This window comes from Puma concolor, chromosome F2 (assembly GCF_028749965.1).
Source record: "Puma concolor isolate L17-30 chromosome F2, mPumCon1.1.hap2, whole genome shotgun sequence".
NCBI lineage: Eukaryota > Metazoa > Chordata > Mammalia > Carnivora > Felidae > Puma > Puma concolor.
In genome coordinates this window covers 39566741-39583280 of record NC_141684.1, presented here as the reverse complement: position 1 = coordinate 39583280, position 16540 = coordinate 39566741, and the positions used below count along the sequence as shown (strand labels likewise).

The 16540-nt window shown below is 46.8% G+C and overlaps 1 protein-coding gene across 5 annotated transcripts in view; it reads left to right on the top strand.

The window, feature by feature from the left end:
• The first annotated feature begins 5838 nt into the window (after positions 1-5838).
• The window catches only part of MATN2 (matrilin 2), a 138440-nt gene continuing 127738 nt past the window's right edge, over positions 5839-16540 (top strand). For all 5 annotated transcript variants that reach the window (XM_086695081.1, XM_086695080.1, XM_086695078.1 and 2 more), the window contains exon 1: positions 5839-5972. The gene's annotated coding sequence lies outside the window, so the exon portion shown is untranslated. The remainder of the gene's footprint in view (positions 5973-16540) is intronic.

The window sequence follows — 16540 nt, the reverse complement described above, 5'->3', positions numbered from 1 at the left end:
TCCACCCCCAGAAAAGGTCACTCTCTGTCTCCATCCCCAACCTCCCCAGCTCAAGGCAACCACTAACTATGAACATTCGTGTGTAAGATTTTGTGTGGTAGAAGTTCAGTGATTGTATTCTTCTGCTGTATGACTTTGGTTTGGTACTTTCTTATATTTTCTCTTTGCTGAAGTTCTCACTGTGTTCATCCAGCCTTCTCCCAGGCTTGGTGAGCATGTTTATGACCATTACTTTGAACTCTTTGAATCAGATAAATTACTGATTTCTGTTTCGTTAAGGTTTCTTCCTGAAGTTGTATCTTGTTCTTATTACGTTTGGAACACCTTCCTGTTTCCTCATTGTGCTTGACTCTTGTGTTCGTTTTTGTGTATTGGATGAACCGGCCACCTCTCTATCTTGAAGGAGTGGTCTTGTGTAGATGAAACTTATTGTTGAAACTTGCCCTGGTTTTTGATTGTCTCTTGAACCTTTGTGATTGTCTAAGCAGCCTGATTTGTTCTGAGGGTCCCAGTTGGTGAGCAAATGCCAAGACCTGTGTGTTTCCGAGGGAGGGACCTCCGTCAGCACCTAGTTTCAGGTTGATTGGGAGCTGGTCCCTCAGGCAGCAGCTTTTAAGGTATGCAAATATATACAGACTTACAAGACCACAACTGTAAATCCTACTGGCCTCCAGACCAGGTGATCTGGAGGCGCCCTCTTGGTGACATTGCAAAAACTGGGGTTCCAGACAAGTGTATAAGCTGTTTGCTGGATGGTACTACCAAGCCGTAGTGAGGCCAAGGGAGAGTGCATATATGGCATCCCCCAAGCCCACATTGCTTGAGAGCACTTCCATAGCCTCTGGATGTGTAGTAAACCTGAAGCCTGTCCCTTGGAGCAGTTCCAGGACAAGTAAATAGGCCTTTTTCACAGGAAGAATGGGGTGTGTTTCAGTCTGCTGTCTGTGCAGTGCCCTGGGAGCGGTCGCCTGCCAGGAACCATCTCTCCCATTGTTTCATGGCAGGGCCATGGGAACGGGGTGGGTGCAGGGGCGGGTGCTGGCCCGCAGGTTTTGGTCCAACCACTGGCCAGTCTTTTTTATTGCAGTCATTCTAGTGGGTGCGAAGTGATGTCTTGTGGCTTTGATTTGCATTTCTCTAATGGCAAACTATGTTGAGCATCTCCTCACTTGCATATTGACCATTTGAATATCTTCTTTGCAGAAATGTTTATTCAGAAACTTTGATCATTTATTAACTGGGCTGCATTTTTATTATTAATTGTAAGAATTCTTTACATATTCTAGGTACAAATCTCTTATCAGTCGATGATTTGTGAAAGGTTTTCTCCATTCAGTGGGTTGTCTTTTCTTGATGGTGTCCGTTGAAGCACAAAAGCTTTTGATTTCTATGAATTCCAATTTATCTATGTTTCCTGTGTCATTTGTGCTTTTGGAGTCCTGTGGTCAGTGATTACAACTCACTGAAAGTTCAGATGATGTTAGCAGTTTTTAGTAATAAAATCTTTTTAAGTTAAGGCATGTACATTTTTTAGACATAGTGCTTTGCACACTTAATAGACTCTGGTATAGTGTGAACGTAATTTTTTACATGCACTGGGAAACCAAAACATTCACTTGACTCACTTTATTGTGATACTTGCTTTATTGGGGTGATCTGGAATCGAACCCACATATTTCTGATGTATGCCTGTCATTGATTTTCAGAAATGGTTCTGACCTACTGTTCTGCCCCCAAGCGTAGGCTGGAGCTGAAGGTGAAACAGTGCTGGTCAGTGCTGTCTCATTCGGCCTGGCCAGGGACGCTGAGCGGTCTTAGACATTTTGCTCTAAAATGTCTAAAATTAAAGACATTTTCAACTCTTTAAAACTTTGGTTATTGCATCCTCTTCTGAACTTCTTTTTGTTCACATGTAGTACAACATGCAGCCAGTAATGTTCTGGAGCTTTCTGTGCTTGGGAATTGCTTTGTCAGTTCTCATTTTAAATGCATCGAGACATTTCCCGTTGCTTCTTTTCAGAGACTGCTCTCCCAACAAAATTGTTCTCTGTACTGCATTGCCTCTTATTTTTCTCCATCATATGATTTATTGTGGCTCTAGGCAGTGTGTCTGTTGCCTTATTCTTTCCACTGGACTGTCTGTAGTGTTTCCCCTCCTGTTGAACCCCAGTTCTAACCATGCCCCAGTTATTTTCTTCAGCAAGAGAGAACATGGAAAAGTCCTGATTTCTGATATTTTTGTTGTATTTGTCACTCTTGAGTCGCCATTTTTGAGCCCTGCCAGCATCCTGGAGGGTTTTGTAGGATAGATACACACAGCCATTGCTCAAGTATCTTGTAATCTGATTCAACACCGGGCGGCCAGTGTAGACATAGACTTATTAATGGCATTGACAGAAGGTAGGTAGTTGAGTGTCACAGGGATGAGGCTGTTGGCTTCTAACAGCAGACCACTTTGTGCCAATTCCTAGGTTTAGGGATGAAAGAGGCAGCAGTCTGTGTTGCTGAGTGATGCTTTCACGCCTAGGGGTCCATCCTCACTCAAAAGGGGAGACTAGTCTCCAGTGTTTTAGCCTTGCCAATATCCAAGAAAACAAGTCGGATTTCAACTCACTCTTGCCTAGCCATTAAAACTCCTCACTCCATGCTATAATCTCATTTTTGATAGGTAGCCTCATCAACCCGATTTCACAGACATTACAAGGCTCTGGTTAAAGCCATAGAAGCCCAGTCCCTTCCACTGCATGGCATAGGGCAATATCAGGAAACAAGCAGAATTCCAGGTTCAAGTTCAAGATCACATGAAAACATTTGAGTCCTCTTTGAAATGTGTGTTGTTTTCTTAAATAAAATTTTGACTTGCTATAGTTTTTTTTTTTTTTTCCTTTTCAGTTTCATCTTATTTTTCCAAGGTGGGATAGTATGTCTTTTTAGAAATCATTTCACCTGGGACAACAGTACCTTCAGCCAGCCTGTCCTCAAGGAGGATCCTCTGGACATGGAACTGGTTGTCCGTGTTGACGGGGCATCCAGAAGGAAGCACTGCCCTGGGCTGGAGTTCAAACCCAGCCCCTGCCTCGCAATGCTCCCCTTTTAACCCCCCATCCCAACCAATTGGCAGCTGGCCCAAAGAGGCAATGTCTCCTCTCCCAGATGAGACATCCTGCCCTTCTCCTTGATGAGAGAATGGGGAGCTCCAACAGTTTACATGGGACTCAAACGTCATCAACCACCTTGAGAGACACAGTGTAAGTGAGGTAACACTGCAGTTTTACATTTCTCCTCACCCATTCGGTACAAGATTAATTTTAGGCTATGGGTCTGTGAACCAACCTGTCTGCTCTTTGGTTTCTGGTCCCCTTCCATTTAATAGTCCCATTTCAGTCTGCCCTCTAGGAAGCAAAACAAAACGAAACAGTAAGTTTTAATGTTTACAAGGAACAAATGAATTCATATGTCAAAAGTCTATATGTGAGGTTAGTCATGATCGTGAGGTCTGGGTCAAACAACGCCCTTCCCCACCTCAATCCTTACTCCACAATAGACCACATGTGCAGAGAGAAGTGATTTGAACCTGATATAGCTTCCAGGTATAAAGAGTTTAAAGTTATCCATACAACTAACTCTTTAAAAAAAATTTTTTTTAACATGTATTCGTTTTTAAGAGGCAGAAAGAAACAGAGCATGAGTGGGAGAAGTGCAGAGAGAGGAAGACAGAATTTGAAGCAGGCTCCAGGCTCTGAGCTGCCAGTACAGAGCCCAACGCGGGGTACGAACCCACAGACCACCAAAGTCAGACTCTTAACCAACTGAGCCACCCAGGCGCCCCGATTCCAACTGGCTCTTGAACTTTCAGATACTATATGCCCTCATTCTGTCCACTTGTACGACTGCCGTGTGAGAACTGAAAATCTTAACCTCACACTTCTGAATAAGATTCTCTGTACACTAAGCTGGTAGCAAGCCCTCTGGCAGAAAAGGCAAATTTGGGCTTTCCCCCAAAGCCTCTATTGTTATCAACTTGCATTCACCTCCAAGGTAACTGGGAAATAAAGGCATTGTTTTTTTCTGACTTGATATTTCAGGATGTTGAGCTCGCTTTTGCTTCATTTTTTCTGGCAGACCTGAAGATCATTCCACAAGGTAGAACAACTCATTGGCCTGTTTGACTTGGCCCCAGGAGTGCTTCATACAGAGATTTCCTATGTGGAAGAATTCTGATAGAACTCCCTGGAGAAAACACCCATTTGAGTTGGCATATACTAGAGTCCCTGGAATCAGTTACTTAGTTATAATCCCTTAAAATTTGGAGGGATTTTGGAATTGCTGTTGTTTTCTTGGTAAATTACTGGATCATACTGGTGTCTTGGAATAAGGCAACACATTTTAAATGCAATTTTCCATAAACTGCAACTCAACTTCCCCAGCTCCTAGGGGATTTTCACTGGCCCAGACTCAGGAAGAATTTTCTTCTGTGGGATCCAAGACTTAAGAGACCAAACATTTCCTGAAGACTTTCCTCTGCTTTCTGACCTCTACCTACCTCCTCCCAAAGACATACAAAGAAACGATTTCTTATCTGTGCAGGCATCCAGGAGTGCCCAGTGGGCCTAAGGTGCAGGATAGGGATTCTTTCTCTGCATTATGGCACCACGGAGTTGCCTGATAGCTTGAATATGTTAACCCCTTGCTTTATGACTGGAATTTTTACTTCCCACTCCTGGAGCTTTTTGAAGGAATTGATTTTGTACATGGTGTTCATTAATATTCTGGAAACCAACTCTATCATAAAATAGGAGTGATGGTTTAGGAGTAAAGGCAGCCAAGATCACTTAAATTATCAGACTCTGGCACCTCCAAAGGTTTTGAAACTCATTAGTTCTGCTGCCTCTGCTCCACAGCTTGTTAAAACCTGACCTGGGTGTGTTGGGTTAGTGGTTTGGGGATAGAATTTTGGATCCATTATTAGGAGATGTGCTGGTGGGCACTCCCACTCACCCCTGCTGGTGGGCATGTAGCCTGTGGAGTGGCATACCAGGCCCTTTCCCTGCCACTGACCAATCCAGAACCTCCAAAGTTCTGCAGGGACCTGGAAGGTCATGTTCTCCCACTTCACAAAGTTGCAAACGTCTTTGCCCATAATTGCAAAAGTCTTGTTTGAACTAGACTCTCTCTGCTCCTCCAGGGTAGGATCTTTGTTCCTCTCTGTCCTGGCGTCCTTACTGCCTTCTCCACCCCCGGGCCTGGTTTGGCCCCTGGCCAGTGGACGCTCTGTTAATATGAACTGGCACTGGTGGGGTGTTCCGGGCACTGCCAAGACAGGTCCTGGCACTTGTCACCAATTATCCCAATTCTCACCATCTTTTCTTCATCGCCGTCATCGGTGGACGCCTCTTGGAGATCATGACCCCAAGTTCAGGATACGGTCCCCTTGCCATGCCTGCCTTCCCTCGGGAGATGCTCTCCCCCAACCCCACCCCGCCAAGCCCCTTCAAAGGGTGCGGTCCAGACCCCTGGAGTCCGAATCCCATCTGGGCTTGCGGAGGCACCGAGCGGAGCCGGGTGGCAGCGAGCAGGGCGTCCGGCCAGGGTGCCCAGCGCCGGGGCTGCCTGCAGGGTGGGGCCGCGCTCGCGGCCGCTCCCTGTCCGCGCCTTCCCCATCCCCAAAGACGACACCCCTCCTTCCGCCCGGCCCGCTCCCCACCCTCGCCGCGGCGCCGCCTCCCGCCGCCCTCCCGCGCTGGCCCCGAGCCTCGCAGGCAGCCAGCGAGCGAGGGGAGCGCTCTGGAATGGGACTTGGAGCAAGCGGCGAAGGAGGAGACAGCGGCCGCGGCTCCGGCTTCTTCCGTGGCTCCCACGAGCGACCCCCGAGGAGAACCGCGCCTCTCCGAGCGGCGAGGGGGCCGACGCCGAAGACCCGGGGGGCTGCGCCCGTCTCGCTGCCCAGGCGTCCGAGGCGGCAGCGGCTGCAGGTGAGCGGGGCGCGCTTTCCCCGGGGCTCTGCACGGCCCCGCCGCCCCGAGGCGCAGACACGCCGACCGCAGACCGCCGAGCCGCAGAGCTCGGGCGCACGCGGGTGCTTCCCCCAGGCCTGCGCGCCCGCCTCGCCCCGGGCCCCTGCGGCTGCGCGCGGCCCCTCCGGCCAGGCGCCCCCTCCGGCCCGGGGCTCGTCGCCCCGACCTCGCTGGGCGGGCGCGAGCGGAGGGCGGCGCTGCCCGGACCCCCGGCGCGGGGAGAAGTCCGGCCACCTCGGCCGGGCGAGCGGGACGCGCTCCCCGCGCGGCGCGCACCGCGCGGCCGCCGGACCGCAGTGCCCCGTGGGGGCGCTGTCAGCCGCCGCGGGGACTCCGGACTTGGGCTCCAGCGACCCGGGGAAAGGGAGACTTGTTGAGCGGGCATCGGTGTGGTTCGTGTAATACTGGCAGGCCAGATGCAGTCGGATTCCTCCCCTCGGTCGGCTGGTATTTTAATGCCCTTCATCTGGATTTTGTTCTTGGTCCTCCCTCTTGTGTCTCTCCATTGTGGAGAAAGGAGGGAAAGGGGAGGGCATTTTGTGGTAGTTGCTAGAAACCCCGAGGACAATTTGGGGAGGGGGGACCCTCTCTCTTTAAGGTCTCCAGGGCTGGATGCGCAGGAAGGAACCTCCTCGGGAGCAGACCCTCACCCTGAACTAACCCAATTGACAAAGTTCCAAATTGTCAGAAAGCAGGGAGCCAGGATGCTTCTGCGCCAAGTGCATTGAACCTGCCTTCTAGGAGATGGGAGGCTGTAGGGCTTACCACCAAGGGCATGGAGTCTGGGATTAGCCTGCCTAAATTCACATTATGGCTGTGAGGCTCACAGGTTAGTAACCTTAGACTTACCCAGCTATGCTATGCCTCAGTTTCCTCATCTGTCTAATGGGGATGATAATACCTACAGGGCTGTGAGGATTAAAGTCCTTAGAACAGTTCCAGGCACAACCTAAAGTGAGTTTCACCACCTCTCTTTCCAGAAAAAGCAAGCCGTTCCTATGACCAGTCACCTCCTCCTCAACTCAGGAAGATAGCCTCTCCACAGATACATGAAGGTGGCAGATAATCCACACGTATTTAACTGGAGTTTTCCATTCAGGAGTCACTCCTACATAGTTCTCCCTGCCTGCTTTCCAAGGGACAGGTTCATAAAACCATATCAAGATCCCAAAATGGGCTTATGGCCTGCCCCAAACAGTCCAGCATGGCTCAATAACCCCCCAAGGGCTTCTGAGCACAGCAGGGTGATGTTCTCAAGGATGTTCTCAAGGATGACCCTCAGACCTGAGTTCCTTGCTGTGGTAATGGCCTCTCCATCCACTGGGCTGCCCGAGCCAGGAAAATCAGCCCCGTCCTCAGCATCTCCTTCTCTGTTTTCTCCTAGATCTGCTCAGTCACCAGGTCCTATGAATTCCCTCTCGGCCCCTGAAGCTTGGTCCCTTAGAATCCCCTGTTGAGAATGCGGGTATCTGTGGCTCTTCACTACCTGTCCAAACTTTTATTCCTGACGGTAGGATTCAGCCCCAGGCCCCCCCAGTTGCCAGGACTCTTATAAACCAGAGCTCCAGGGTTTCTTGCTCCTAGCATCCAGGCCCAGGCAAGCCGGAGCCACTGTGGCCTGGGCTCACGCACTGGGGGTGCCATAGCAGGATCCACCTCTGAGATCTCCTGAGCTGGTTGTCATGCCCTAAGCTCTTACCAGCAAACACCATGTATCTCTCTGTTCCGCAAGAGGTATTTGGAGTGAAGCCCAAGATTTACAGAAAAAGAAATGGATGATTGAGCCTTGAAAAATCCAAAAGAAATAAGAGGGTCTTTGGAGGTTCTAGAAGGAAATCCCATAGTTTCCTAGAAACAGCTCTGGCTGGTGCCTAGGAGAAGGCAAGGGATGAGGCAGAGGTGTGTCTGGAGAAAGAGGCAGAGACAGGCTCAGGCCTCAGGAAAAGCAGACCAAAGAGGGTATGATGGATGTAAACGCCAGCGGGCACCGGTGTTGGGCGTGCAGCTGGGCAGGCAGTGACAGAGGACATGCTAAGACTCGGGGATGAGTGGTTGGGTTTAAGACCAGTCAAGGGGGTGAGGGAGCCTCTGGTGCTTTCCCCAGGACTTGCTGTCCTCTGGCCTGCAGCACCCGTGTTCAAGAGAGCCCTTACCTGGGACTCCCCACCTTTAGGGAAGCTCAGGAGGGCTGCCCTGTTTAGCATTCATGTGAGAATAGGTCAGGAGGGTCAGGGGAAGAGGGAGGCTGAAGCCCCATACAGAGCAGAGCCTGTCATCACTGTTGCTAGTAAATAGTGCCAGACAGACCTTTCCAAGGAACCAGTTGCCACTTGGAGCTCCAGACTGTGAGGTCATCTTTGAAGCCTGCCATGTGGCTCGGCAGACAGCCACGACTGCCTTACCTGGCAGGACCCTGAGACTCAGGACTCAGGACTCGGGACTCTCAGGACTCAGAGGGAAAGGCAGGGCTGGGCTTGATTCCGGAGGTCTCGGCTGTTGTCAGAAATGGGTTGTCGTGACGATGACAGTGATGACAGGTAGTGCGGGTACAACCCACAGCACACCGATCTTGGCACCTGAAGGAGCTGAGTTCCAGTCTCAGCCCCATGTGTGTGTTTGTATATGTGTTGGGGCGGTGGGGGGAGGGAGAGGGAGCTGCTTGGAGTCATTGAGGTTGGCACTGTAACACAGAGCCGGGTCATGGGGCTTTGAGTGCCACAAAGCAGGGAGGCAGCACAATTATTTTTTCGTGAATGTGTAACCAGCATTCTGCTTAATCAGTAGAACGTTTTCAGCACTCCAGAACCCCCCCGCATGCCTCCTTCTGTGCACTGAGGCTATCCTGATTCCTATGATAGAGATTAGTTTTGTCCTTTTTGAATTCTATCTTGTTCAATATTATGTTTGTAAATTTACTATGTTAATGCATGAAGTGGGAATTCATTCTTTTCTCTTGCTGTGTAATATCCACACTCCGCCACAGTGTGTCTGTTCTACTGTTAAGGGTCATTCGCGTTCTTTCCATTCACAGTTCCTTTTGAAAGGGAGCGACCACCTACCCATGTGTCAGTTGTCATAAACTCAATCCAACCAGCAAAGAGACATTGTATGAGGTTATGGGACTGGATGAAGGGTTAATGAGAGAGAGAAAGAGAGAGAGAAAGTGTGTGTGTGTGTGTGTGTGTGTGTGTGTGTGTGTGTGTGTGTGTGTACTGGTGGGGTAGGTTGGGGGAGTAGTTGAGGTTAGCATTTACAACATAGGGCCAGATAACAGGGCTTTGAATGCTAAGCTAAGAAATCTAGATGTTATCCTATTGGTATGTGGAAATCTCGGGCAGTTTTTTAGCAAGAGCATGATAAGCATGATATTGTGTTGGGAAGATTGAATTCAGCAGTGGCGCTAGATGGATTCAATAGGAGAGGCTTGGAAACAGTTTGTTAATTAGGAGTATGATCAATTCCAAGTTACAGAAAAAACTGAAATAACAGTGGCTTAAAGGAGGAAGTTTATTTCTGTCTTGCGTTCTAGAAGCCTGGAGGCGGTGAGTTCAAAGCGAGAGTAAAGTCAGGGACCCACACTCCTGCGCTTCGTTATTTTCACCATGCAGCACGGCTTCCGTTTCCGTGGTGGGTCAGGGTTCAAAATGAGTGCTAGGTATCTAGCCGGGATGTTCTCATTCCAGCCAGCAGGAAGGAAAAAGGAAAGGAGGTCATTCCCTCATCCCTCCTTAAGGAGTCTTTTCAGAAGTTGTACGTACCATATCCACTGGAATCCACTGGCCAGCAGGCAGTCACGTAGGCAAGAAGCCAGGACTAGGAGCTGTGGTCTTTGTTCCAGCCCATCACGTGTCCAGTTAAAAGTGGGGTTTCTATTACTAAGGAAGGAGAGGAAGGAAGATACTGGGGGATAAGTGGCAGTGTCTGCCAAGACCTTTGTGGTCTCTCTGATGGGAATAAGGTCTGCAACCTTGGTATGGACTGGAGAGGGAAGAAGACATGAGGGACATCACTGAGAAAAAATGGCAGGACTTGGTACTTGAGTGCATGAAAGGGAAAAAAGATATGGAAGGAATATATATATATATATATATATATATATATATATATATATATAACCATATATACCATAAGATGAAGAGAGTTCCCGCCCCCAAAATGATTCCTTGTTTAAAAATGTTTATTTCTGAGGGGGGAGGGGTAGCGAGAGAGGGGGGACAGAGGATCTGAAGCAGGCTCCATGCTGACAGCAGAGAGCCTGATGTGGGGCTCAAACCCATGAGTCATGAGATCATGACCTGAGCTGAAGTTGGACGCTCAACCGATTGAGCCACCCAGGCACCCCCCAAAAATTATTCCTCAGAAAAGAAGAACTTGCCTTATATTTGAGTCCTTGCAAAGTGTCTCAATTACAAGGAATCTATCAAATATTTTGAACAAACCGTTGTTTGGGGAATACACATAAGTTCAAAATGTCTTCAGTCAGTGTGCTGATTTGGGTTCATGTAGAAGTCAATTGACCAAAACAATAAAAAAAGCAACTCAGATTTTGTAATTATTCTTGAGAGCACAATTTCACAATTGCAAGGATTGGATGATGCTGGATATAATCCTTTAAACAGCAACACAATGAATGAGCAAGTTGCAGAGATGGTGAATTTATGCCTCTGGAACATACACGGTCCTCATGGTATATGAGTGGGAATTGCTGGCCTGAGGTAAAACTTCCAGTGACAGCATCCTATATGGATTTGGAAAGTGCTGGATCTCAGACAACTTAGACACGAGTGAAGATGTTAGAAGACTCAAAAAGTATCTTTAGTGGTGACAAAATATTGATGTTAGGCAAGCATTTGAAAACATTGTCTTAGGAAACAAGACAAAACATTGTTCTATGAAGCATTTTTTTTTTAATTTTTTTTTCAACGTTTATTTATTTTTGAGACAGAGAGAGACAGAGCATGAACGGGGGAGGGGCAGAGAGAGAGGGAGACACAGAATCGGAAACAGGCTCCAGGCTCTGAGCCATCAGCCCAGAGCCCGACGCGGGGCTCGAACTCACGGACCGTGAGATCTTGACCTGGCTGAAGTCGGACGCTTAACCGACTGTGCCACCCAAACGCCCCATGAAGCATTTTTTAATGTTTTATTTTTATTTTTGAGAGAGAGAGAGAGAGAGAGAGAGCGAGCGAGCAGGGGAGGGGCAGAGGGAGAGGGAGACACAGAATCTGAAGCAGGCTCCAGGCTCTGAGCTGTCAGTCTAGAGCCCGACGCGGGGCTCAAGCTCACAAACTTCAAGATCCTGACCTGAGCCAAAGTTGGATGCTTAACTGACTGAGCCACCCAGGTGCCCCTATGAAACATTTTTAATGAAAAGAGCATTATTTGTAAAGTGATGTATTATTTTGTAATTTAAAATGTTTTGAATATGCGTTTGTGACTAAATTGATACATGAGTTATTATAACTAGATATTTGATATTTTATCTATATCTTTAAAAAATTATATATTTAACTTTTCTCACCCAGACTCTTCCCGGAGCTTCGGAACTGCTCTTTCTGCCTGGCGTCCTTCACCCAGGCAGAGAAACTTGGCTGAGAAGTTTGAGGGAGGCTATCCTCCCATCATAAGAGATAGCCATTGGAGTCACCTGTAGTTAGGCAAATGTAGTATGTATACGAAGACATGAGTTAGGGCATGGCACTTGTCAGCTACAGAACTAGGGCCAGTTTGAGTCAACATTTATCAATCTTTCATTCATCAATAAATGTGCTTATTCAACATTTGTTTATTTTCTAAAAATGTATTTATAAAATTCAGCACCCAGCATGTGGGTGATACAGTGATGACAATGTATGGTCCCAGGGAACAGCTCACAGACTAGGCTGGGAGACAGATATGGCAGCAAGAAAACTCAAGTGCTGGAGCAGACAACAAACCCATTGTCAGGGGTGTATAGGAAAGTCGATCTTCATTGGGAAAATTGAGAACATGTTAGAGAGTGGGTGACACAATGAGCTGAGCCTCGAGGAATGAATGCAATTTTGACTAACGTAGAGCTTCCAGGCCAAGGGACCAGCATGGACGGAGGCACTCAGCTATGACAAGAATCTCAGTTCTTCAGGCCCCAGTGGGAGGTCCGGGGTGGCTGTGGGATTGCCATTGTTGGAGGGGTGGGCAGCAGTCAGTCAAGGAGAGCCTTGACTATTAATGTGATGCAGTAAGGCCATAGATGGGTTCTGAACAGAGGAGGGACAGGACCAGTGGGTGAAAGACGCCAGGCAGAAAGAGCAGTTCTGAAGCTCCGGGAAGAGTCCGGGCGAGAAAAGGAGAGCACGGAGCCTTGCTGTGGCAATAGGACAGTCAGGAGGGTGGGACGGGGAGAGGTGGGAAACCAGGGTTTGCCCACTTGTGAATGTGATGGTGATACGAGGAAGACATGGAGGCTGGCTACAAATTTCCTGGCTGGTGGCTGAGCACATGGGCTACCCTGACCGTGAAAGGGCTTGAGTGGAAGAAGATGAGTTTGAACTTTGGAAAGGCTGAGCTGACAAGCAGGCCTTTTTCACTGGGTGAAAAAATCACAGACAGGCAATGTCAGGGCGACCTGAAGGCAAAGGGCAGTCTAACATTTAAGGCCACGTGCAAGCCATGGCCTTGAGTCTGAGCAGTGGTTGGGTTCCGATGGCCAGACAGGCAGGAAGGAGGTGGGGATTCCGGTCTCAGGTGGAAGATGAGCCTCGGATCTTGCTGTGGCTCCAGTCCTGGGGGACTCTGTGAACACAGAGAGTGGTTAGCGTGCTGGCAGGGGAGGCCTTTGAGGAGCAAAACAATAGAATCCGAGGTCCAAGAATTGTCAACATTAGGGAGGCTATTCCAAATCTTTTTTCTAACAAGTAGGCTGCCTGCCTGAGAGATGGCAGGGATAGGCTTTGTCACTTAGCTAAGCTCTCAGGCCTTGGAGCGTATCTTCCCATCTGTGAATCCTAGTGTCCCATTCATAAAATTGGAAACTCATCCACCTCGCAGAATGATTATAGGGGTTAAATGAGATGACAATATACAAAATGGCCAGTTCACGGTGTGGCCCTCCCCCCTTTCTCTTCTTGTCCAGAAGGCAGAGTTTCCCACGTTGGTAGGAGGTCATATCCAGCCTTAGGATCGCAGGGTTGTACTGGCCTGTGGTCCCGTTTAGGTTGAGAAACACTGTTTCCAGGTCACGCCTCTCATTTTATGGCTAATTAATTAAAGCCCAGAAAGGTGAGTCACCTAACTGAGGTCACACAGGGTATTGTAATAGGGCCAGGCCTCTCCTCTTAGGGCCCATAGTGCATCCTATTGGCTCTGATGCGATTCTACTCGCCTGACCATTTACTTGGAATAGTGATGCCTAGAAGAACCCAGAGTTAGAACAATCTCCTCTCTCTCTTCTCCATCCCCGTGCTAAAGCTAAATGAAAAGATTCATTGTCCCACGGAGAGGAGAAAAATTGTTCAAACAAAAGTCAAAGCTGATGTATTTATTTAAAAAATATTCTTTCCATGACCCTAAATGCTTCATGGAATCTTTTCAGATTGAATTAACCTCTGTTTCCCAGCACAACAATCCTCCTATGCCCATACATGAAGGGACTGTTTCTCAAGCATCAGTCCATTTTCCAGCTAGAACTGGCTCCTGTTCTTCAAATACTAGCAGCTTTAAGTGTCCAGCTGAGAAACATTATGAATATGGGTTCCATGCACTGATTTTTGCTTGTTTCACTGCCATTGCATTTCTTTCTTTTTTTTTTTTTTTTTTTTTTTTTTTTTTTACATTTTATTTATTTTTTGATAAAGAGAAACAGAGTGTGAGCGGGGGAGGAGCAGAGAGAGAGGGAGACACAGAATCCCAAGCAGGCTCCAGGCTCTAAGCTGTCAGCACAGAGCCCGACGGGGCTCGAGCTCACAAACCATGAGATCATGACCTGAGCCGAAGCCAGATGCTCAACCAACTGAGCCACCCAGGCGCCCCCACTGCCATTGCATTTCTTTTTTAACTTGAGAGTGAGAGAGAGAGAGAGAGAGAGAGAGGGAGAGAGAGGGAGAATCCCAAGCAGGCTCCATGCTCAGCATGGAGCCCAACACAGGGCTCAATCCCACAACCCTTGGATTGTGACCTGAGCTAAAATCAAGAGTCAGATGCTCAACCGACTGAGCCACCCAGGCACCCCTCACTGCCATTGCATTTTTAAAAAAATCTGTCTTGACTATATTGTCATTACTGGTTTTATGTCGACATACATCCAGTATTCTTTCCCCTATTCACTTTAGTTTCTTTTAAACAGCTTTTTTGAAATATAACTTCATGCAATAAAATTCATCACTTTTAAGTGGACAGTTTGATGAATCTGACAAATGCATAAAGCCATGTAACCTCCACCATAATCATGCTATTAACCACTTCTGTCACCCCCCAAACTTCCCTCATGCCCCTTTGTAGCTGATCTTTTGCCACCCACAGGCCCTTGGAACCACCGATCTGCTTTCTGTCATACAATGTTGCTCTTTATTGAATATTACATAAATAGAACCATTCAGTATATAATTTTTTTTGTATCTGCCTGCTTTCACTCGGCATAATTATTTTAAGATTCATCCAGTACCTCATCACTTTAATTGCCAAGTAGTATTCCACTGTATGGATACACCACAATTTATTTATCCATTTGCTATTATGTGGACATTTGGGTTGTCTCCAGTTTTTAGCTTTGATAAATAACGTTTCTGGGAGCATCTGAGTAGAAGTCTTTATGTAGCTGTGTTTTCGTATCTTTTTGGTAAATTCCAAGGATTGGGGCTGCTGGTAGGGAGGTGAAACATCTCAGTCTCTCCAGGACTGAGGAGTTTTCTGGGATGCAAGACTTTCAGTGCTAAACCATGGACAATTATGGGCAAACCAAGACAATTGGTCATCCTGTGCTATGTCATTTGGCAAGTGTGTTTTAAACTTTAAGAGAAACTGGAAATTTGTCTTCCAAAGTGGCTGCACCATTTTGTATTCTTACCAGCAATATATTAGGGTTTTAGTGTCTTCATATCTTCACCAGTACTTGGTTATATCAGTCTTTTTAATTTTAGTTTTTCTAGTGGACTTGTCATGGAATCTCACTCTTTTTTTTTTTTTTAATGTTTATTTATTTTTGAGATAGAGAGAGACAGAGCACATGTGGGGGAGAGGCAGAGAGAGGGAGACACAGAATCCCAAACAGGCTCCAGGCTCTGAGCTGTCTGCACACACACAACCGTGAGATTATGACCTGAGCCAAAGTTGGACCCTTAACTGACTGAGCCACCCAGGTGCTCCGTCAGTCTGTTTTTTTTCCTTCTGTTTTATTTATTATTTATTATTCATGTTTTATTTATTTTTTAAACTTATATCCAAGTTAGTTAGCATATAGTGCAACAATGATTTCAGGAGTAGATTCCTTAGTGCCCCTTCCCCATTTAGCCCATTGCCGCTCCCCCCCTCCCCCCTCCAGTAACCCTATTTGTTCTCCATATTTAAGAGTCTTATGTTTTGTCTCCCTCCCTGTTTTTATATTATTTTTGCTTCCCTTCCCTTATGTTCATCTGTTTTGTATCTTAAAGTCCTCATATGAGTGAAGTCAGATGATATTTGTCTTTCTCTGACTAATTTCGCTTAGCACAATGCCTCTAGTTCCATCCACGTAGTTGTGAGTGGTCGTCAGTCTGGTTTTAATTTGCATTTTTCTAATGACTAAGAATGTTGAACATCTTTTCATACAGTTATTTTTCATTAGAAAGTCATCTTTGCTGATGTGACCACTCAAATATTTCACATATTTGCAGGTGGGTTGTTTGTCTTCTTCTTACTGAATTATTAGAATTTCTTATTGAGTTATAAGAGCTTATATAGTCTGGCTATCAGTAATAGATCAGATATGTTGTACAAATCTTTTCTACCAGCCTGTGACTTGCCATGCCATTGCATTGTAAGAACGGAAAGGTTTAAATTCTTTCAGATACTAGCATGTATTTTTAAGTTATATATATTTTTTGTCATTTTATTATAATAGTCATAAAAAAGCACAGAGGTTAATTTCATGTTCATTAAATGGCTTAATATGACAACATGAATAACTTGTACTTTATATTAATTGTTTTGATTGCATAATGATAACAAGTAGCTAACCTTACTGAGCACTTACTGTGTGCCACTCAGTGTTCTGTGTGCTTTATATATATGGACTGATTTGATCAATGTAGCAACCAGCTCTATTTGTTATCTCCAGTTTAAAGATGAGGAAACTGAGGCACAGTGTTGTCTGCTCAGTGTTAGCTAGAAGTACTTAGTGCTGTTTATTTTATTTTGTTATTATTTTTTTAATGTTTATTTGTTTTTGAGAGAGAGAGCGTGAGCAGGGGAGGGATAGAGAGAGAGGGCGACACAGAATCCAAAGCAGGTTCCAGGCTCTGAGCTGTCAGCACAGAGCCTGACACGGGGCTTGAGCCCACAGACCGTGAGATCAT